The following is a 25053-nucleotide window of genomic DNA, read 5'->3' as shown; positions in this document are numbered from 1 at the left end:
GCTCCAGAGGGATCGACCGCAGGCCCAGCCTTGATGTTCGGTCCCGGAGCCGCGCCGCCGTCCCCCTTACAGAGCCAGAAGCAAGAAGATGGTCCGGAAAATCGGCGTCATGAAGACATCAGTCTTCACCAAATATGCGCACAGCACTGCAGCTGTGCGCCATTGCTCCTCTCACACTTCACACTCCGGTCACTGAGGCAGCAATAAAAACACTTTGGCTGGCAAAAATACCTCAATATATAGCCCCAGGGGCTATATATGAGGTAAATACCCCTGCCAGATTCCATAAAAAAGCGGGAGAATAGGCCGCGGAAAAGGGGCGGAGCTATCTCCCTCAGCACACTGGCGCCATTTTTCCCTCACAGCTCCGCTGGAAGGAAGCTCCCTAGCTCTCCCCTGCAGTCTCCACTACAGAAAAGGGTTAAAAAAAAAAGAGAGGGGGGGGGCACTAAATTTAGGCGCAGTATACATTATATAGAAACAGCAGCTATAGGGGACATAACTCAGTTAGTCCCTGCATAATATAGCGCTCTGGTGTGTGCTGGCATACTCTCACTCTGTCCCCCCAAAGGGCTTTTGTGGGTCCTGTCCTCGTTTAGAGCATTCCCTGTGTGTTTGCGGTGTGTCGGTACGGCTGTGTCGACATGTTGAATGAGGAGGCTTACATGGTGACGGAGCAGAGGCCGATATATGTGATGTCGCCCCCTGTGGGGCCGACACCAGAGTGGATGGATAGGTGAAAGGTATTAACCGACAGTGTCAACTCCTTACATAAAAGGGTGGATGACGTAACAGCTGTGGGACAGCCGGCTTCTCAGCCCGCGCCTGCCCAGGCGTCTCAGAGGCCATCAGGGGCTCAAAAACGCCCGCTCTCTCAGATGGCAGAAACAGATGTCGACACGGAGTCTGACTCCAGTGTCGACAAGGTTGAGACATTTACACAATCCACTAGGAACATCCGTGACTTGATCCCGGCAATAAAAAATGTGTTATACATTTCTGACATTAACCCAAGCACCTCTAAAAATGGGTTTTAGGGTTGGGGAGAAAAAACAGGCAGTGTTTTGTTCCCCCATCAGATGAATAAATGAAGTGTGTGAAAAGCGTGGGTTCCCCCGTTAAGAAACTGGTAATTTCTAAAAAGTTACTGATGGCGTACCCTTTCCCGCCAGGAGGATAAGTTACGCTGGGAGATATCCCCTAGGGTGGATAAGGCGCTCACACGGTTGTCAAAAAAGGTGGCACTGCCGTTTTAGGAACGGCCACTTTGAAGGTACCTGTTGATAAAAAGCAGGAGGCTATCCTGAAGTCTGTATTTACACACTCAGGTACTAGACTGAGACCTGCAGATCGTGCTGCTGCAGCGTGGTCGGTGACCCTGTCAAGCATACTAGTTTGCTAATATGAGAACATATTAAAGACGTCGTCTTATATATGAGGGATGCACAGAGGGATATTTTGCCGGCTGGCATCCAAAATGAATGTAATGTCCATTCTGTCAGGAGGGTATTAGAGACCTGTCACTGGACAGGTGATGCTGACTTAAAAGGCGCATAGAGATTCTGCCTTATAAGGGTGAGGAATTATTTGGGGATGGTCTCTGGGACCTCGTATCCACAGCAACTGCTGGGAAGAAATATTTTTACCTCAGGTTTCCTCACAGACTAAGAAAGCACTGTATTATCAGGTACAGTCCTTTCGGCTTCAGAAAAGCAAGCGGGTCAAACGGCGCTTCCTTTCTGTACAGAGACAAGGGAAGAGGGAAAAAGCTGCACCAGTCAGCCTGTTCCCAGAATCAAAATTCTTCCCCCGCTTCCTGTGAGTCCACAGCATGACGCGGGTGCTCCACAGGTGTAGCCAGGTACGGTGGGGGGCCGTCTCAAAAATTTCAGCAATTAGTGGGCTCGCTCACAGGTGGATCCCTGTTTCTTTCAAGTAGTATTTCAGGGGTACAAGCTGGAATTCGAGATGTCTCCCCCCCGCCGTTTCCTCAAATATGCCTTGCCGACAACTCCCTCAGGCAGTGAGGCTGTGCTAGAGGCAATTAATAAGCGGTATTCCCAGCAGGTAATACTCAAGGTGCCCCTACTTCAACAAGGACGGGGTTACTATTCCACACGGTTTGGGGTACCGAAACCGTATGGTTTGGTGTGACCCATTTTATATTTAAAATCCTTGAACACATACATAAAAAAATTCAAGTTCAAGATGGAATCGCTCAGGGCGGTTATTGCAAGCCTGGACGAGGGGGAATTACATGATATCCCGGGACATCAAGGATGCTTACCTGCTTGTCCCCATTTACCATCCTCGCCAGGAGTACCTCAGATTTGTGGTACAGGTTTGCCATTACCAAGTCCAGGCGCTGCCGTTTGGACTGTACATGGCACCGAGGGTGTTTACCAAGGTAATGGCCGAAATGATGATACTCCTTCGAAAAAAGGGAGTTTTAATTATCCCGTACTTGGACGATCTCCTAATAAAGGCATGGTCCAAGGAACAGTTGTTGGTGGGAGTAGCACTATCTCAGGAAGTGCTGCGCCATCACGGCTGGATTCTGAATATCCCAAAGTCACAGCTGGTTCCGACTACACGTATACTGTTCCTGGGTATGATTCTGGACACAGTCCAGAAAAAAGTGTTTCTCCCGGAGGAGAAAGCCAGGGAGTTGTCTTCTCTAGTCAGAGACCTCCTGAAACCAAAACAGGTACCGGTGCATCACTGCACGCGGGTCCTGGGAAAGATGGTAGCTTCTTACGAGGCTATTCCATTCGGCAGGTTCCATGCCAGAAACTTTCAGTGGGACCTGTTGGACAAGTGGTCCGGATCGCATATTCAGATGCATCGTCTAATAACCCTGTCTCCAAGAACCAGGGTGTCTCTTCTGTGGTGGCTGCACAGTGCTCATCTTCTAGAGGGCCGCAGATTCGGCATACAGGACTGGGTCCTGGTGACCACGGATGCCAGCCTTCGAGGCTGGGGGGCAGTCACAAGGGGAAGAAACTTCCAAGGACTATAGTCAAGTCAGGAGACTTCCCTTCACATAAATATTCTGGAACTAAGGGCCATGTACAATGCCCTAAGTCAAGCAAAATCCCTGCTCCTACACCAGCCGGTGCTGATCCAGTCAGACAACATCACGGCAGTCGCCCATGTGAATCGACAGGGCGGCACAAGAAGCAGGATGGCAATGGCAGAAGCCACAAGAATTCTCCGATGGGCGGAAAATCATCTACTAGCACTGTCAGCAGTGTTCATTCCGGGAGTGGACAACTGGGAAGCAGACTTTCTCAGCAGGCACGACCTCCACCCGGGAGAGTGGGGACTTCATCTAGAAGTCTTCCAAATGATTGTAAATCAGTGGGATTGTCCACAGGTGGACATGATGGCGTCCCGCCTAAACAAAAAACGAGAGAGGTGTTGCGTCAGGTCAAGAGACCCTCAGGCGATAGCTGTGGACGCTCTAGTGACACCGTGGGTGTATCAGTCAGTTTATGTGTTCCCTCCTCTGCCTCTCATACCAAAGGTATTGAGAATAATAAGAAGGCGAGGAGTAAACACAATTCTCGGGGTTCCAGATTGGCCAAGACGAGCATGGTACCCGGAACTTCAAGAGATGATCTCAGAGGACCCGTGGCCTCTGCCGCTCAGACAAGACCTGCTACAGCAAGGGCCCTGTCTGTTCCAAGACTTAACGCGGCTGCGTTTGACGGCATGGCGGTTGAACGCCGGATCCTAAAGGAAAAGGGCATTCCGGAAGAAGTCATTCCTACGCTTATTAAAGCCAGGAAAGAGGTTACAGCAAATAATTATCACCGCATATGGCGGAAATATGTTGCATGGTGTGAGGCCGAAAGGGCCCCAACAGAGGAATTTCAACTAGGTCGATTTCTGCATTTCCTGCAAGCAGGAGTGAATATGGGCCTAAAATTAGGTTCCATTAAGGTACAGATCTCGGCTCTGTCGATTTTCTTTCAAAAAGAACTAGCTTCAGTACCTGAAGTTCAGACATTTGTAAAAGGAGTGCTGCATATTCAGCCCCCATTTGTGCCTCCTGTGGCACCTTGGGATCTCAACGTGGTGTTGAGTTTTCTTAAAATCACATTGGTTTGAGCCACTAAAGACCGTGGATCTGAAATATCTCACGTGGAAAGTGGTCATGTTATTGGCCTTGGCTTCGGCCAGGCGAGTATCAGAATTGGCGGCTTTATCATGTAAAAGCCCTTATCTGATTTTCCATATGGATAGGGCAGAATTGAGGACTCGTCCCCAGTGTTCTCCCTAAGGTGGTGTCAGCGTTTCACCTGAACCAGCCTATTGTGGTGCCTGCGGCTACTAAGGACTTGGAGGACTCCAAGTTGCTATACGTTGTCAGGGCCCTGAAAATATATGTTTCCAGGACAGCGGGAGTCAGAAAATCTGACTCGCTGTTTATTTTATATGCACCCAACAAGCTGGGTGCTCCTGCTTCTAAGCAGACTATTGCTCGTTGGATTTGTAGTACAATTCAGCTTGCACATTCTGTGGCAGGCCTGCCACAGCTAAAATCTGTCAATGCCCATTCCACAAGGAAGGTGGGCTCATTTTGGGCGGCTGCCCGAGGGGTCTCGGCTTTACAACTTTGCCGAGCTGCTACTTGGTCAGGGGCAAACACGTTTGCAAAATTCTACAAATTTGATACCCTGGCTAAGGAGGACCTGGAGTTCTCTCATTCGGTGCTGCAGTCATCCGCACTCTCCCGCCCGTTTGGGAGCTTTGGTATAATCCCCATGGTCCTTTCGGAGTTCCCAGCATCCACTAGGACGTCAGAGAAAATAAGAATTTACTCACCGGTAATTCTATTTCTCGTAGTCCGTAGTGGATGCTGGGCGCCCATCCCAAGTGCGGTTTATCTGCAATACTTGTACATAGTTATTGTTAACTAAATCGGGTTATTGTTGAGCCATCTGTTGAGAGGCTCAATTGTTTCATACTGTTAACTGGGTATAATATCACGAGTTATACGGTGTGATTGGTGTGGCTGGTATGAGTCTTACCCGGGATTCAAAATCCTTCCTTATTGTGTACGCTCGTCCGGGCACAGTGTCCTAACTGAGGCTTGGAGGAGGGTCATAGTGGGAGGAGCCAGTGCACACCAGGTAGTCATAAATCTTTCTAGAGTGCCCAGCCTCCTTCGGAGCCCGCTATTCCCCATGGTCCTTTCGGAGTTCCCAGCATCCACTACGGACTACGAGAAATAGAATTACCGGTGAGTAAATTCTTATTTTCTTACTGTATTGTCTTACTGACCTATAGTTTCTTACTGTATTGTTTTTCTGACCCATAGTTTCTTACTGTATTGTCTTACTGACCTATAGTTTCTTACTTTGTCTTACTGAACTATAGTTTCTTTTATTTTTATTCTTTATTTTCGTTTTCCATAAATTTCAGCGTACATGCAAAAAAAATTTTTTTAAAACAGAACAGAACATAGACAATAGTTGCATAGCATGGTAACTATAGTTGCCAAAAAAATGAAATGTCAACAAAAAAGAAAGATTAATCAATGCATATATGCTATCTCGAACCGTGCAACGCTCAACAGAAGTCACAATAATTGAGACAAAGAGCAGTTTTGTAACAATATCACTTATCAACTTAGTATGTATACAAAATGCGAGGCAGCATACATTTACAAAGAATCAAAAAAAAAAGTAGGACAAGGGGAAAAAAGAAAGGAAAAAAGAGGGGGGGAGGGAGTGGAAAAAGCCACAAATGTAAATCATTTAGAAGCCAAAGGAGGGTTCTAACAACTTTCATCTTCAGTGTGTGTTCAGGGTGCAAAGTCAGCATAGGTCTTAGTGGTCTTAAATTCTATCCAGTGAAGCCAAGTAGCTATATAGTCTGAGTATTTATCTAAGGCGGCAGAGTAAACATCTTCCATATGCATATAAAAATCAATGCGTTGGAACCATTCCCATATTGTCGGCGGGTTAGTGGATCGCCAGTGTACCGGGAGTACAGCCCTTGCCGCATTATTTAAGTGCTTAAGGAGGGATTTCTTGTAGCGAGACAGGGGGATCTCTGAGTGTGATAAAAGCCAAAAATCTGGACCCGGTGGCACTGGGCCTCCCAAAATCTTTATTGATAGATCAGTAATTGTGCTCCAAAATAGGGTGATTGACGGGCAATCCCACCAAATGTGGACCAGCGTACCAGTATCCCTACCACATCGCCAGCACAGAGGAGAAACTGAGGGGTAAAATTTATGTAGAAGAGATGGGCATCTGTACCATCTCGTCAATAATTTGTATTGTGTTTCCACAACGTCTAGGCTAGTGGAGCATTGTGCCATAACGTTGTAATGTGTGTCCCAGTGGATCTTGATTCCCCGATGCATTAAGTCTTTATCCCAGGCCTTACAGAAAGCAGGGGCAGTAGGGAAGGAGCCCTGTAGAAGAATCTTGTATATTCCTGACACTACATGTGAGGGGGCTATCTCCTGATTGCACATGGATTCAAAGGGAGTGAGAGCCTTATAAAGGTCTATCTCTCCTCTCTGCGAGGTGACAAAATGATGCACCTGGAGGTAGAACCAATAATCTTTAGCCGTTATATCACCCGCTGTCTGTATCTCAGAGAATGGTTTGAGTTTGCCATGTGCAAGCAAGTGGACTACTCTGGATACACCTGCCCTCTCCCATCTGGAAGCAATCATATTAGACCTTCCCGGGGGGAACATCGGGTTATCGAAGATAGGCAGAAGGGATGTTCGGCTAGACGAGATTCCCATCTTGTAGCGAAGCGTCCGCCATAAAGCCAAAGTGGGCCCCACAGTGGGATGTAATGAGTGGCTAATTTTAGGAGACCAGGGCACTGCTTGTAAATTGAGATTGGTGGAAGAAGACTCTAGGTCGACCCACTGTTTCCTATATGGACTGGGGCGGGACCAATCTACAATCCTATGCAGTAGTGTGGCATGATGGTATGCAGAAATCATAGGCAGTTGCTGTCCCCCTTGAGATTTCAGTCTAGATAAGTGGCTATGCTTGAACCTAGGTTTCCGTCCACCCCAAATGAAGTGACTTATCGCTTTGTGTGCTTCAGCTAAAAATTGAGGGGGAAGTTTCAAAGGGATGGTTTGAAAAAGATATAGAAGCCTGGGGAGAATGTTCATCTTCACTATATTTATACGGCCTAGCCATGAGAACCTCTGCGTGAGCCAAGACGTCATCTCCTGTCTCAGTTTGCGAAGTAGAGGAGTATGGTTAATATTAACTATAGTGTTGAGTGCCGATGGATTTGTATTCCCAAATATGTAATATGGGATTTTTGCCATGTGAATTGAAATGATTGTGACAAGAGTGAAGCTGTTGTAGGTGGGAGCGTAATATTCATTGCCATGGATTTCGAGTAGTTAATTTTAAAGTTTGACATGTCTCTGAACCGCTTGAATTCCTTCATAAGGTTGGGTAGAGAAATCCAAGGATTCGTTATGACCGCTAATAAATCATCCGCGAAGAGGGCCAGACGATGGTCAACTTTGCCCGCCTGTAGTCCCGCAATGTTAGGGTTACATCTGATCGCACGGGCTAGAGCCGTTCACCCTGACCCGAGCAGAAGGAGCTCTATATAAATGAGAGAATCCTCTGCAGGAAAACATCTCCTAGACCCAGGCGCCCGAGCACTGCCTCCATAAAATCCCAGTCCACCCGATCAAAGGCCTTTTCTGCGTCTGTGGAGAGGAGCATGAGAGGGGTATCAGTTGACTGAGCATGCGCTATCAGGTCAATGACTCTGATAGTATTATCCCTTGCCTCTCTGCCCATAACAAAACCGACCTGATCAGGGTGTATTATATCTGGCAGCAATGGCCTAAGGCGATTAGCCATGAGTTTTGCAAATAATTTGACATCTACATTCAGCAGCGATATCGGCCTATAGCTGGAAGGGAGTGTCGGATCTTTAGAGTCTTTTGGAATGACAGTAATATGGGCACTTAGGGACTGGCCCGACAGGTCTCAGCTATCTCTGCATCAGAGGCCCGAGACACCCCGTCAGCACCTGTGAGTTTGGATATATATGTTAAAGATCTCTGAGCTCTAACAGCACGTGCCAGAAGTTTACCGAGTTTATTTCCCCATCTATAATATTTATGTCGACATTTACAAAATGCCCTGCGGGTACCATCGCTGAGCAAAGTATTAAGAGCCTGTCTCGCTGTTTGGAGTTCGGCAAAGGTGTCTGACGCTAACGTGGACTTATGCGTCAGTTCTCATTTTTTAATTTTTTTCAAGCAGGGCGTTTCTACACTCAACCCTCTGTTTTTTCAGGTGTGTGCCCAGTTGTATGCACTGACCTCTAATCACACATTTATGTGCTTCCCACAATATGACCGGGGAGACATCACCCGTCGCATTTAAAGAGATGTAATCTTCTATTGCCTTCTAAATCTGGGCTCGGCAAACAGGGTCCCGAAGGAGTTGTTCATTGAACCGCCAGCGCCAGTGCTTGGGGTTGGATGACAGAGAGAAAGTGTGAGCATGATTGGGGCATGGTCTGATAGTGCAATTTGGCCGATGGTTGCATCAACCAATAGATCTAGATGGGCATGGCTCACGCAGAGGTAATCTATTCGGGAATAGTAGTTATGTGGGGGTGAGTAAAAGGTAAAATCCTTATCTGAAGGGTGTAGAAGACGCCAAGCATCAACCAGCTGAAAGTCATGTAAAACAGCTCTAAACCGCCTAGATTCTCCAAGAGTAGTCCTTGGAGACCCAGAAGAGGAATCCATGCGAGGTTCAAGGACCCAATTAAGATCCCCTCCCACCACCAAGGTACCCACCAGGTTTTGTTCGACTAACTCCAATGATTCCCTAAGAAACCGGGTTTTGCCCTGGTTAGAAAGGTAAAGATTGACAAAAGTGAATGTCTGATGGGCTATGGTAACCCTAACCAGAATCCCTCTCCCATCACCTATTAACATTTCGGAGACATCCAACAGTCTCAGATGCCTGGCAAAAAGAATGGCGACACCCCTAGCCTTCGCTCCAGAGTAGTCGTTAAAGTAACCATTGGGAAAGTAGCGAGAGCTAAGACCCGGGGAGGCCCCCCCCCTGAAATGAGTTTCCTGTAAGAAAACAACCTCCACCCCATCAGTATGTAAAGTGTGTAGCAAGCCTGACCTCTTTTCAGGGATATTTAAACCTTTCACATTGTAGGAAACAATTTTTAAGCTAGCCATAATGAGAGAAGTGTAGGAGCTGACTGACTGATTGATTTACCATATACATAGCTCCAGCATATTGTAGCACCAAGAGGAACCTGAAGTTGGCAGTAATACGGGAGGGAGGGGGTGGCTGGGGAGATACAAGAGGAAAGAAAGGGAAACACAGATAGTTACACATAGAGAAAAAAATTAAAAATAACAAAAACATAAAAAAAACAACATGGTATAGCACTCTCTGCATTGAAACCCATGGGTAATGACTAAGCATCCCATGGTCTAAAAAATATACAGCAGAGAAGGGGGTCCAAAGGGTGATAACGAGTGCAACACATTTATAGAACTTGATTAAATAGGTAGTTTACAGGGATATATCATGGTCAAGAGAGAGATGAGTGAGGAAAAGGGAAACAACCGCCGTTTCCCTCCCCATCTCCCAGTTCCACACCACTTACGGGGAACCTCCAAGGCAGAGTATAAAATTAATTCCCATCATCAAGAGAGCAGTAAGTATTCCCAATACAGTGTAAGCCCATACAGTAAACAAACAGTACGAGAATAAACATGAGCTTATAATAATAAATTTAGAGGTAAAAAGGATATCTCAGTTTAGAGTGACGAGTACAGTCACAAGGTGCCAGAGGTCTCCCTGGTCTTGCCGGCTCGATTACGGCATCTGGAGTTGCTCACTTTGTTCCAAGGCTCCTTGCGGGGGAGCGATGTAGTGGGAAGTTGCAAGGGATCCATCCAATTTGGCAATGATATGAACGGTAGTCCCAATGCAGAGCAAAACGATGGGACATCTTCATAGTCCTCGAGGGCATAGCGTGTCCCTTCACGGGTCACTTGGACACTTAAAGGATATCCCCAGCAGAACCTAATATCCTTCTTCCGAAGAGCCTCCGTGAGGGAGTGGAGAAGACGTCTCTGTTGCAGGGTTGCCCATGAGAGGTCCTGGAAGATCTGTACGGGATGACCGTTAAAATCGATGTTCGAGGCCTGTCTGGATTTCTGTAGGATAGTCTCTTTCACTTGGAAATAATGCAGACGGCAAAAGAAATCTCTAGGCCTTTCTGTGGGCGCTCCTTTTGGTCGGAGTGCTCAATGCGCTCTGTCAAACATTATTTGAGAGCTGGGGTCGGCACCAAGAAGGTTATTGAATATTGTAGATAACGCCGCAACCAGGCCCTGAGGAGGTATATCTTCCGGTAGACTCTTGACCCTCAGGTTATTCCGCCTACATCTGTTATCTATATCATCTAGTCTACGTCTCATTTCTGTGGTGGTACGAGAGTATTGAGATACGAGGTCATGTAGGTCAGCGAGCTTAGAATCCGTTTCATCCCTGTGGTCTTCCAAGTCAACCACTCTATTCGCTACTTGTGAGAGATCAGATTGGATGGTGGAGAGACTTGCTTGTAGAGAGTCATGGATCCGTTTCTCAATATTGGATAAATCTTGCTGTATATCTTGGCGTGTTGGAAGAGAGCGTAGTTGTAGAAGAACTGCCGCCATGTCGGCGGAGTCTTTACTGGCAGATCCAGATTGGATTTTTTTGGGGAAGAGGCCGGAGCCTCATTATCCTCCATTATGTTCGATGTCAAGGGTTCAGAGAGGGGCGTAGAGGGAATGGGGTCGGTTACGGGAGTGCCAAATAAGGTACGGAAGGCCGCAGCTCATGACGGTGCGGGTTTAGCTTTTGATGAATTGCCAGAGCGACGTCGTTGCCTTGTCATTTGTCTGAGTAGAAAGAACAGAATCCAGATCAGTGCCTCGTGGAAGAGTACATTAGGTCATATCCCAATAGGTATTGCAACACGATATCCCCTCTGCGCGGTCTGGTCACATTATAGTATAATAGACATCAGGCAGGTGTCAGTGGGCACCGGGGTCAGCAGTATTGAGGGTACATAGAGGAAGGTTATATCCTCCAGCCGTTCATATGCCTCGCTCCCTGCGGCTCCAGCTGCATTTGAGGTGGTCAAATGACGAGGGGGTGTGGGTGATAGGGTCGCAGCCCGCGGTGTTGGCCCAAGTCTCCCCCTGATTCCATGGTACACTGTCGCCAGTTTAGGGGCGTATGCGGAGAGATCGGGGTGTAGCCACAGAGGGACCGAGGACACAGAGAAGGGTGAAGGAGGCCCTTTATATGTTTGCAAGCTGGAGTCCAGAAGGAGGGCAGCAGCAGCAATGGTGAGTCAAGGTACGACCCACAGTCATCCACAGTGAAAGGGCACTGCTGTATTGCGGCAGCAGATCACTCAGCCCCTGTTGGAGAAGCAGTCATCCTGTGGTAAGTAGGTAGCAGCCCCCTGGCCTCCGCGATGCGCCTCTGGTCCCTGAGAGCTCCGTCTAAGATGGCCGCCGAGTCACCCGCGGCCCCGTCAGCCCCCAGCGGTCCCAGTGATCTCGGGCACTCGCGACAGCCGGCGACAGCAGGGGGGGACCCGCAGCAGGTCCTGCCGTGAGCGGAGGCTCCAGAAGTTAGGTAACAAACACGCGCTGCGTTTCCGAGGCCCCGGAAGTGCGCGTCGGCCCGGGTGATTAATCGAGGCCCCGGTCTGGCGGCCGTCTGCAGGCCGCAACCCGTGGGAGCTCCACGAGCTGCTCCCCGATTCCGTGGCGTCTGCAGGGCACAACAGAGGGGTCAGGACAGCTGGTGAAGCCCTTTATTAGGAGATGGGCAGTCAGGGACTGGCTTATTGAGGGTTTTTAAGCCCAAAATCCCGGGAGCTTTCCTGATGTGCTGCTGCCTCTTTCAGCAGCCAAGCCACGCCCCCGACCTATAGTTTCTTACTGCATTGTCTTACTGGCCTATAGTTTCCTTCTGTATTATCTTACTGACCTATAGTATCTTACTGCATTGTCTTACCTATAGTTTCCTACTGTATTGTCTTACTGACCTATAGTTTCTTACTGTATTGTCTTACTGACCTAAAGTTTCTTACTGTATTGTCTTACTGACCTAAAGTTTCTTAAGTCTTTAAAATGCTGGCATTATGGAGAATGAGAATAATTACACCGTCACTTTTGCCAGAGAAGTTTAGTATCACCTAATTTGTCTCCAGAAGACAGGGATATTAGCTAGGTATTTTATTTGACCAAGCATCTGCTGCCCAGGGGCCTATAGCCAGGCCGTTTCCCTAGCCCAGGAGCCTATAGCCAGGCCCTTCCTCTTGCCAAGTGGCCTATAGCCAGGACCTTCCCCCAGCCCAGGGGCCTATAGCCAGGACCTTCCAGTACCCACTCTAGCTGATGCTGTAGACCCGAAAATACTAGGTGCTCAAAGAAAGCGCTTACAGGAATTCTATCCCTCCTTACATGATCCCCACTCTGTAATCAGGGATGGTCTGGATGCCTTCTCCAAGACAGACATACAGAATCCCCATAATCATTGCTTTTCTCATGAATTATGAAGCAAATCTCTATCTATGAGGTCTGTATACTATGCCAGTACCTACCTTACGGACCAATATTGTATTTCTTCATCCTTAAACAGAACCTTAAATGTATACAGATGTCACATACAGGTCCCATTACTCTGCTTTACAAACTGGGAACTATGAAGTGGTTCTGGGTCCTATCTACGGTATGGTCCCCTCAAGCCAGCGACCTCCCATGGTGCATTGCACATGCATGCTCAGAATACCGTTGGCGACATCCAGGACTGATACAAACAGCGGACTGGTGATCTCCGGTAGTGAGCTCAGTTCTCGGTTTGCCTTCATGTGGCTGAGAACCAAGAGGTAAGCTACAGAAAAATGAGAGTTAGGGTAAAACTTTCCTTTGTTAACTCTTTCTTTGAAGTCTATAGGGTCCACATGGATTACCATGGGGGATGCAGGTGGTGAAGGACCTGGGCACCAGTTAAGTTTTTGGTATCCCAAGATGCATTGGTCCTTCACCCCTATACCACACCTCCATGCTCAGTTTTGTCAACAAGCCCAAGGCAGGAGCGGGATAGGAGAGAAGGGAGATTGTGGCACACAGAAGAACACACACTCTCTGATAAGAGTAGGGAACCGGTGACCAAGAAGAGTCACCCATAGAAGCCAGGTGCGTCAGGGTGGGTACTGTGTGGATCTCAAATAAAGAGAGTTAACAAAGGTTCCATAGAGCTCCACAGGGATTACTATGGGGATATCCCAAAGCAGTTATTTAAGGGAAGGGATGCTCCTGAGCGGATAAAAGAATACGGCGTCCAAATGAAGCATCTTGGGAAGTCAATGTGTCAAAGGCATATAACCTAAGAAAGGTGTGGATAGAAGACCATGGGGGTCATTCCGAGTTGATCGCTCATTGCCGATTTTCGCAACGGAGCATTAAGACAAAAATGCGCATGTGCATGGTACGCAGTGCGCATGCGGTAAGTATTTTAGCACAAAACTTAGTAGATTTACTCACGTCCGAACAAAGAATTTATATCGTTGAAGTGATCGGAGTGTGAAACTGGCCGTTTTCTGGGAGTGTGCGGAAAAACGCGGGAGTGTCTGGAAAAATGGGGGAGTGGCTGGCCGAACGCAGGGCGTGTTTGTGACGTCAAACCAGGAACAAAATGGCCTGAGCTGATCGCAATCTGTGAGTAGGTCTGGAGCTACTCAGAAACTGCTAAGAATTTTCTATTCGCAATTCTGCTAATCTTTAGTTCGCTATTCTGCTAAGCTAATATACACTCCCAGAGGGCGGCGGCCTAGCATGTGCACTGCTGCTAAAATCTGCTAGCGAGCGAACAACTCGGAATGACCCCCCATGTAGCCACCTTGCACAGATATCCTGCAGACACGCCACGGTGTGCTGCCCACGAAGGACCCACAGAGTGAATAGAATGAGCTTAAACTGTAGCCGGTACAGGAAGGTCAGCCTGAGTGTACACTTGTGATATAGTCATACGAGTCCATCTGGCCAGTAAGTTTGACTGCTGGTCATCCCCTCTTGTTGAAGCCGCAAAGGACAAAGAGGGAGTCTGATTTCCGAAGGGAACTGGAACGATCCACATAACTCCTTGGAGCACAGACTACATCGAGGGCTCTCCAGTCGAAAGTTTGGAGAGAGGAAGGCCAATACCACAGTTACCTCATTAATATGGAACTGGGACATTACCTTAGGAAGTTAATTGGGTCTACTATGTAGAACAACCCTGTCGCTATGAAAAATAAGAAAGAGGGAGCGACAGGACAGCGCTTCCAAATCTGATACCCTGCGGAAGCAATAGCTTTTGTTTTCGTTACACACTTTAGATCCACTGATTCTAGAGATTCAAACGGAGACTCCTGAAGAGCTCTGTGGACCACTGATAAATCCTCTGGAGCTACCGGAGTTACATATGGAAGTTGAATACGAAGTACACCTTTGAGAAAGGTACGAACATCCGGTAGTGGAGCAATTTTTTGTTGGAACCAGATGGAAAGTGCCAAGATGTGCACATTCAACATTGCTAAGCGAAGTCCGGCTTGTAGGAAGGCGAAAATCCTACATACTCCAAAAAACTGTTGGTTATAGCACATTGTAGCGCACCACTGAAGGTATGTATGCCACACCCGATAATAGCTACTGGCAGATTCCAGCTTCCTCACTTTAAGCATGGTCTGGACAACCGACTGTGAGAATCCTTTTGCCCTTAGAAAGAGGATGACTCAAGAGCCACGCCATCAAATTTAGATGAGCTAGGTCTGGATGTAGACAGGGACCCTGAGACAACAAGACTGGTCGCTGGGGAAGTGGGAAGGGAGTGTCTATGGATAGGTTCTGTAGATTGGAGAACCAATGACATATGTGTTATGTTGGGACTACCACTATAATGGTACCTCCTTCTTGTTTTAACTTCCAAAGACCCTTCGGAAAAAGTGAAACCAGAGGGAAAACATATGGCAGACGGAAGGTTCACTGTATGGCCAGGGCAACCATGAAGGCTGCTTCAGGAACTCTTGTCATGGGGGCTCATTCCGAGTTGTTCGCTTGTTGCCGATTTTCGCAACAGAGCGATTAAGGAAAAAATGCGCATGGTTCGCAGTGCGCATGCGGTAAGTATTTTAGCACAAAACTTAGTAAATTTACTCACGTCCCAACAAAGAAATTTCATCGTTGAAGTGATCGGAGTGTGATTGACAGGAAGTGGGTGTTTCTGGGTGGAAACTGGCCGTTTTCTGGGAGTGTGCGGAAAAACGCAGGAGTGTCTGGAGAAACGGGGGAGTGGCTGGCCGTACGCTGGGCATGTGTGTGACGTCAAACCAGGAACGAAACGGCCTGATCTGATCGCAATCTGTGAGTAAGTCTCCAGCTACTCAGAAACTGCGAAGAAATTTCTATTCGCAATTCTGCTAAGCTAAGATACACTCCCAGAGGGCGGCGGCCTAACGTGTGCAATGCTGCTAAAAGCAGCTAGTGAGCGAACAACTCGGAATCACCCCCATTGACCCATATACTGGAACCTTGTGTCTGGAAGCTATGAGGTCCACATCCGGCTGGCCCCACTTGTGTACCAGGAGCTGGAAAACCACTGGGTGTAGGGACCACTGTCTTTTGTGTACATTGTGATGGCTGATGAAATCTGCTTACTAGTTTAGAAGAGATGAAGGCCACAGAGATGACTAGGAGGTGGCATTCGGCCCACTGCAGAATGTGAACTACTTCCTTCATTCAGGTCTGAATTCGCCCCTTTGTGTGACAGGAAGGAGGAAATTGATTTATGCAGTTATCTCCTTTTACAATGTCATTTATTTATTATCCTGATTGGATGGAAAAGAAGACATGGGGCTTCCCCCCTGAGATAGTGTATTACTGTATAAAGAGTGCTGAGAGCCCTGTGTAGGTATTATACCATCTTCTTCCTGCTGTAAACATCTGGCTGTATGATATTCCCTGGAAAAAGGGAGGGGCCTTTTCAGGACTTGATTTCAGCAAATAAACATCTTTTGCCTCCAGAAGACCGCTTCATCTTGCGACCAGCAAGGGTATGCCAAACGTAGCCCCGCGCTGCTGTCCAGGGTAACCCTAGCGTCTCCAAGCTCCGCCTTCAGCCAACTACCAGGCAAGTGACCAGTGGGGATCAGTCACCGCCACACAGGGGTATTAAGACAGCGTGTCGACGCATACGGAGCAGAACCGAGCCACAGGAACAAGAAGTCTGGTGGTGGCGGCATTGTACCCGCCCACTGCCCAGTGGGTGGAGTCAGTAACTGGCGATTGTAAGCGTGAATCCTCTAATTGGCCAGATCCCATGTGACCTAAACCCATTCCGTGACCATGGGACGCGAGGCCTTAGGAAGCGTCTGGTCACAGCGCTCTGTTCCTCTCCACTACATATATTGTTTTATGTGATCACTGACTAAGAAGCTGCGATTCACATACAAAATGAGTGTCATACAGCCATTATTTTAAGAGATGTTGTCTTTGTATATATATTCCTCTACACGTGTGTGTTACACCGTTACCTGTGCGCCTCTGCATCCGCTACTATATAATCGCTACTATTTATAATTCTTAATAATAATAATAAACTTCTGCTTGTTATTTTTAATAACATTATAGTAAAGTGTGTAATAACGCTCCATGTGATATTTGTTATGGAAAACCTTCTGTTATAAACACCCAACTGCGAACAGGGCTGATGGCATAGGAGGGTGTAGGATAAGAGATTGCAGAAGTGACTGAGCAAGGAGAATATGTGACTTCTGTAATAAGTGTTTATTACTCACCTGTGCTGATATCTGTAGGGATCTCCTCCTCCTTACACTGCTGATCACCCCTCACATACATCTCTTCTTCTCCCTCTGTATCTTCTACCTTCATATCAGTCACATACGTCTCTTCTTCTCCCTCTATACCTTCTGCCTTCATATCAGTCACATACGTCTCTTCTTCTCCCTCTATATCTTCTGCCTTCATATCAGTCACATACGTCTCTTCCTCTCCCTCTATATCTTCTGCCATCATATCAGTCACATACGTCTCTTCTTCTCCCTCTATATCTTCTGCCTTCATATCAGTCACATACGTCTCTTCTTCTCCCTCTATATCTTCTGGCTTCATATCAGTCACATATGTCTCTTCTTCTCCCTCTATATCTTCTGCCTTCATATCAGTCACATACGTCTCTTCTCCTCCCTCTGTATCTTCTGCCTTCATATCAGTCACATACGTCTCTTCTCCTCCCTCTATATCTTCTGCCTTCATATCAGTCACATACGTCTCTTCTTCTCCCTCTGTATCTTCTGCCTTTATATCAGTCACATACGTCTCTTCTTCTCCCTCTATATCTTCTGCCTTTATATCAGTCACATACGTCTCTTCTTCTCCCTCTATATCTTCTGCCCTCATATCAGTCACATACGTCTCTTCTTCTCCCTCTATATCTTCTGCCTTCATATCAGTTACATATGTCTCTTCTTCTCCTCCCTCTATATCTTCTGTATTAATATCAGACAGACGTTCTTCCTAAAAAACAAACAAACGCTATAATGACATTTGCATACAGTCAGATTAAACTGAGGTGAAACAGTATAACATCAGTGTATAAAACACACAGTTCCTCTACAGATCATATAGTGACAGTCACTTTGGTATATTGGTGAGACTCTAAATCCCACCTACCCGATCCTCCAGTGGGATTCTGTGATTCTCCTCTGTACAATCCTGGGAATACAGAGGACGGGGACATCTCTCTGGGGTATCTCTGTTAATGGGCCCATCTGTAGGAGACACACAGTGACTGAGTACAGTGTATATATGTGATTATCAGATGATGTGTGTATATAGGGGGGCCACATACATGCTCTCCCCTGTACAATACATAACAGGCTCCTCTTACCCAGTGATGTGAGGGGCCGGTGATTCTCCATCATCACGTCCTTGTACAGACGCCTGTGATCCTCTATATACTCCCACTCCTGCATGGAGACGTAGACAGTGACATCCTGACACCTTATAGGCACCTGACACACACAGTGACACAGTCATCACCCAGACCCCCCCCCACTGGTGTTACTGTATAATGGCCCATTCCCGGCAGTCACCTCTCCAGTCATCACCCAGACACGTCCCCTGGTGTTACTGTATAATGCCCCATTCCCAGCAGTCACCTCTCCAGTCATCACCCAGACACGTCCCCTGGTGTTACTGTATAATGCCCCATTCCCAGCAGTCACCTCTCCAGTCATCACCCAGACACATCCCCTGGTATTACTGTATAATGCCCCATTCCCAGCAGTCACCTCTCCAGTCATCACCCAGACACATCCCCTGGTGTTACTGTATAATGTCCCATTCCCAGCAGTCACCTCTCCAGTCAGCAGCTGAATGATCTTGTTGGTAAGTTCCAGGATCTTCTGGTCATTGTGTCCCTCATGTATCAGTGAGTGAGGTGGAGGCACCGTGATGGGGCTCTGGGTCCTGCTCAGTCCCCCTGACACACGGAGATGGCTGATAGGTGTCTCACACTCACCGGATGTCTTCCTCACTACTGTGTAACCCTGTGTATTGGGGAAGACATCAATGAAAAGTTGAATTAAACTCCACCTAAATGGGGCTGATCATTCGGGTGTTCATGGAGCATAATATACAAGGGGAGTCTATTTTTTTTTTAAATATGTTTTCAATCCCAGCTGGATTAAGAGTAAGGGATTTTATGGTGAGTACCAAAATCAATATATATATATATATATATATATATATATATATAATATAATATATACAGTCTATTATTACTATAGATATAAGTGATGTCACTGTGACATTTCCACATCCCCTCACCTCCCCAGTCATGTCCCTATATTATTACTATAGGTATAAGTGATGTCACTGTGATGCTCCCAGATCCCCTCACCTCTACAGTCACGTTCCTGTATTATTACTCTAGATATAAGTGATGTCACTGTGACACTCTCAGATACCCTCACCTCCCCAGTCATGTCCCTATATTCTTACTATATATATATATAAGTGATGTCAGTACGACGCTCCCAGATCCCCTCACCTCTCCAGTCAGCAGGTAGATGATCTCCAGGGTGATATTTATTATCCTCTCAGTCCTGTGACTCCCGGCCGTGTCAATGCTTAGTGATAGATAAGAATAGAGAACATGTGACGTGTAATAAAGACTCCGGTTTCTCACAGCTTGAGTGTCTAGGAATAAATATAATACATATAACACATCACAGAGAACACATGTAACAGAGACACATGACACTCCGTGACCAGTAAGACCCCCCGCCCCCACAGCCACAGATCCCTGTCAGGGGTTCCTGTGACCCAGCTCCATAATGCTGTACTGTATAATGTTACCCCAATGCTCCTGTCAAAGTCAGAAAAATATCTCTATACACACTGCCATATTTGCACCTCATACTGGTCCGCGCTGCGCATGCGTACGCTCTCCCGTACGTGCACATACTCACAGTCGCGGGCACCCGCAGGCGCACGGTATGCGTATTTACGGTAGAGTTTATGTAATCGTAGCGTGCGACTCATTCGTTACATATTTTCACTAATAATGTATTTTGTAGATCATGGTCCCTTTGATAGATTCTGAAAGTTTGGTTAACATAGCATGTTCCTGAACAGAGAGATCCCTCTTTGTATTGTACGAAGGGTCTAACAGGGGTCATACAGTAGTGTTTGGTACCCATCGGAAGAATATTTAAATAGCAATATTCCGGTGTTGGTTTGGAGCGGATTAGTCGCTCGTGCGAATAGTTATGGACATAAGAAGTTTATGTCCATTTACTATTATTTGTTCTTACTTAGTCATGCGGCGGGAAACCCAGTATCCCACCCACCTGAACAGTTGGAAACAGTCACAGCCCACCTGTATGAATCAACCTATGACCTTTTGTTATAATGCGAAGCCGAATTCCTGTGTCCAATGAACAATGAGATTGTAGGGACCATTGAATTGTATTGTGTGTGGGGCATAAATAGGCAGGCCGACCGTATCCAGTTCACTCTCTTCAACGGTTCTCATTGCTGATAATCGGGAGCTGGATATCGAGGCGCATGCGATCGTTTCCCCTTGTGCGTAAGTTTTCTCCGCAGTCATATTGTCTTGATGTTATTATGAGCCATCTCTCTCTCCTCTCTTTTTCCCTTATTTTCCCTTGATTGTATTGTATTGTATTGTATGGTATTTCCTGTGTAATTATCTGGTTAGTTAGTCTATGTTATATTGTAGTGTATGCTTTGTACTGTGATTCTTTTGCAAGTATAATAGTCATAATACATATAATAGGTTTTGGACCCTAAGCCCAGGTATCTGTGTATTTCTTATAGTGTTAAGTATTCCCTGAGCGTCGGTGACGCCCAAGCAGCTTTGTAGTTAATCAGGTTACACCAGGTTGCATTTACACTCTATCACCACACTAAGGTTTACTGTATATTTCGTTGTTAATGGTATAGATATAAAGGTTTAACGTCGTAAGCGTCTGCACCGCTGGAGATCTCCTCGTGGTCCCAAGCGTCCGCTACGCTATAGCGAATCATTACGTTAGTCGGCAGCCAATAGCGTGCCTGCCTGTGATCTCTGGGCCGTAAGCGAACGTGACGCTTGAGCGTCTCGACTGCGGTTGAGCGATTGTTACGCAACTTGCGTACCCTTACGGTACTTCTTACGTAGATAGCGTACAGTGTTCTTAGACCTCTTAAAGTGTTTTATATACGATAAATGTTTAGCTTTATCAATTGGGGGCTCGTCCGGGATCGGTCGCGTCGCCGCACTGGACGCCGCAGGGGCGCCCGTCTCCGCCGCTCCGGGTTCGGGGATCTGAACCCGACTCCCTTTCGATCGGCCGAGGGCGACGGAGGCCATCGCCCGTCCCTTCCGAACGGCGCTCGCCCATCTCTTAGGACCGACTGACCCATGTTCAACTTTCCTCAGGAACAACAACAAGAAAGTGAGCCCAGCACAATGTCGGAGCCTTTTCCAGAAGCCATCACACAAGACATCCAGGTGGACGCGACCAAATCGGTAAAGACTGTAATCAAACCCCCTAACGGAGGGTCAGGTGAGGTCGTGTCCACAGGTACGTATGGTATTATACATCACGCACAAACAAATGTACCTTATATCGTAGAATCAATTCAGAATGACGTTACTGGACTTAATCCTGTCAGGGTAATTGCAGTACCAAATGGGAAAACTGACTCTTCAGGAGTCACTCCCGTCAGGAACATCGCCATGTACTGCCCCTTTTCCCGGACAGAATTAAGAACAATTCTGTCTGAATTTCCTGATCCCAGGAAAGATTTAGTTGCTTGTCAGAAATACATTAGAGTGCTAGGAAACACTGCAGAGCCAAATAACAAAGATTGGAGGACAGTTTTGAGGACATGTTTACCCCCCGATGTTGATTCATTGAAATTTATCGCTGATTGTAAACTAGATGAGGAAGTGCCACTAACAGATGAGTATAACCAAGATAATGTAAAAAGAATTAATCTGCAGTTGAAAGAATATTTCCCTACAGTAGTAAAGTGGAATAAAATCTTTACAATAAAACAAAAAGAAGGTGAATCCGCATCAGAGTATTTTCACCGGGCTCTGCAGGATATGGCTAGGTACACGGGTATAGATGACATTGACACTAACGTACACCACAGAGAGGTAGCTGTGTCTGTATTAATGGACAGCTTAAAAGACACACTAAAAATCAGGGTACAAACCTCCATACCTCACTGGAGAGGCATCTCGGTGGCTGCATTAAGAGAGTCCGCTATCGAGCATGACCGCAATATCCAAAGAACCAGGGAAGCGCAGGGAGAACGGTTGATGGCGATGAGCATCCGAGCGTTTGAGGAGGCATCAAATCAACCAAGACCTCAGGTCATTGACACTTGGAGGAAACCAAGGATTTGTTATAATTGTAGAAGAGAAGGGCATTATGCCAGCAACTGTAATAACCCACATAAAGTCAGACCCCCTAGACCAAGAAATGAGCAAAGTTATAACACACAAAATTATAATCAGGGATCATATAGGAAAAATTTTGGCCCACACCCATAATGTGCAGTCAGGAAAGGTGATCATTAGGACTGATGGTAAGCCTGAGGTAACGGTTAATAAATTGGGAGGTCATTCCCTGAAGACACAGGAATGACCAGGTGAAATGTTGTAAATGTATCTGTGAAATGTTTCTTTTCCTCTCTCCCCATCTCTGACGATTATTGGTAGGATTCAAACATTGCATATATACTTGGTCTTTGCAGAAGTCTACCAAACCCCAGCATGACCTATCCGCATCAATGTATTCTGGCCAGATACAGACAATGGAATATGGAAGTGCTGGGGGGAGGGACTGCGCAAGGAAACCATTGGACATGTAGATATGACAGCCTGATGATCTGACAGTGTTTTGAAATGTTTGAAAAATGTTTTTTTTTCTCTCTCTTTTCCTATTGATGGCTATTGTTGATTTAAGTGATATACACATGCACATAAATTGTTCTCTCTCTTTGTTTTTTTTGCTGTTGTTGTTTTCTCTCTCTTCTCACTCATGCTTTCATGTTTTAAAGATGGTATGTCACACATCAGTTAGACAAATGGTAATGCAAGATTTTTGCTCCTTACAGAAAGATCGCTGGTTTGGAGGGAATATTGCATCACCAGAATGTTCGTTTGGAAGACTGAGAGACAGCACCTTTGAGAAGACAGCAGAACAAGAAGAACAACAAGACGAGAGAACTAATTATCGTAACAAGTTTCTCTCCCCCTCAAACTGATTTTCTGTACCCCCATTACAAATTTCTTCTTTTCTCCTCCTGTAAGATGGACTTGCCCCAAGAGACTGTGATATGGATTTTCCTGTTGACCATGATGTTGACCAGAGCAGTCTGTTTCGGTGAGAGTATCAGTGAGGTCGAGATCCAGAAAGGTCCTGATGATAAAGATGGAGGTGTAAATTTCCAATAACAACCCAATCACCAAGCAAAGGCGAGTACCGGAAACGATCTAGCAGCCATGTTATCTGTAAACATTTTCCTTTAAGGATTGTTAGCTGAAGAAAACTGTATCTGTAGGCTCTGTGATAATGTCATTGAGGATGGGTGTATAAAGAAATGCCAATCCAGTTTTAATATCCACATGGACAGGCATCCCTTGAGTGACTATCACTCTTTAGTGGGTAGTGTGTTAAATCAAACAGATTGTTGGGTATGCTCTCAAGTACCTCAAGGTCACAGAAAATCAGGGCTAGTACCATTTCCTTTAACGTTAGGGGAGGTACTTGAGTTAAGTGGTGGGAGACCGGTGGACAAGAGGTTTAATATCTCCAGCCCTCCTAGTTTGAAGCTCCACCAATACCATGTGGATAGGTCCCTATTATGTTTCAACATCTCCAATCCCCGAAAGCCGGGAAATTGGGAAGTGTCATGGAGTAACCAAACCATGACCTTTTCGCATAGAGCAGATAGAATGCCTACAGATACAGAGCTTGTACGCCACATAGCCAGTAGAGGAAAATCTTTCCGGTATAGGTATACCTTAGGAAATAGGATTACTAGAGTTGGAGAGGTATCACCAGGATACTGTGCACATATCGTACAACCTGATACGTGTACTAAGCAGATGGAAGAATTAGGGTTAGGAGATTTCACATGGAAGGTGTGTAATATGGTTATGTCCTACTCCGTCCCATATGTTCTCCCCGATGATGCATATTTCATATGCGGGAGAAAGGCGTACAAGTGGCTTGCCCCAAACTCTGAAGGATTGTGTTATATTGGAAAAGTACTGCCTGAAGTAATGACTGTATCACATGACAAAATGAAAGACATACACCGTGGTGCCCAAGCTCCTTATACTCACACCCATTACGAGCACGTTGTTAAAAGGCACCTGATAGAGAAGACAGAGCATCCGGCCTCTGATCTGATAAGTGAATCCACCGGGATTCAATTCTTAATCGCGTTAGATATCACTCACACCGCTAGAGGAGTGCTGAATTATAAATACATATCGGCGCTCGCAAATTTGTTAGACAATATCACTGAAATGTATGATGACACATTTAGGTATACTGGAAGGGAACTTCAAGCTTACAAAACAGAACTGGTACAGCATAGAATGGTTCTCAATTACCTCACAGCAGTGACAGGCGGATATTGTGTCACACTGGCAACACAATACGGCGTGAAATGTTGCACATATATTACGAATAGCACAGAGGATCCGGTCGAGGTCATAGACCAAAAGATGGACGATATTCTCCAATTGAAGTGGGAATTTCGCCGAAAACACAATCTCACTCTTGCTGCTGTAGGTAATGAGCTGACTGGTTGGGTGTCATGGTTGAACCCGCGAAATTGGTTCTCCGGTTTAGGAGACTGGGCTCAAGGAGTCATAATGGATGTTGGGAAGTTTCTCCTATGTATCTTAGGTGTTGTCATATCAATTGGCTTGATATTTAGATGCGGTCAGGCTTTAATGAAGTGCAAACAAAGTACAAGAGTAATGAGTTTGAGGAGTGAGGAAACTGTAATTAACCTGGATTTGATCTATGACCCAACAATAGAAACAATGATGCAATGAAAATGCGATTATACGGTCCGTTTCTTTCACCTGTTTTTTCTGTTTTTCTCCAAGATAAAAAGACCCCCTTGGACGAGGAAGTTGACGAGACTCTATACAGACAACGGATAGACCAAAGAAGAAGTTTTGACCACTTTAGATACGGACATTTGATGAACTTTGCCATGGATCCCCAGTTTCCCTAGAATTCTTAAACTTACGCTAGCCCAACATTTTTTTGGTAAATCTATTGGCATTGACAAAGCTTTTTGCCCGCACCTAATGGGCAAAACAGCGCAAAGAAGACGACTTTCAACTGATACCGAACAAAACTTCAACCGACAGATGTACATTA

General features: G+C 46.3%; 1 pseudogene; it reads right to left on the bottom strand.

Moving 5' to 3' along the window:
• Positions 1 to 25053, bottom strand: part of LOC135057077 (oocyte zinc finger protein XlCOF7.1-like) — a 211787-nt pseudogene that overhangs the window by 154628 nt on the left and 32106 nt on the right.

This window comes from Pseudophryne corroboree, chromosome 3 (genome assembly GCF_028390025.1).
Source record: "Pseudophryne corroboree isolate aPseCor3 chromosome 3, aPseCor3.hap2, whole genome shotgun sequence".
Lineage (NCBI taxonomy): Eukaryota > Metazoa > Chordata > Amphibia > Anura > Myobatrachidae > Pseudophryne > Pseudophryne corroboree.
This window is presented reverse-complemented; position numbering and strand designations above follow the sequence as displayed.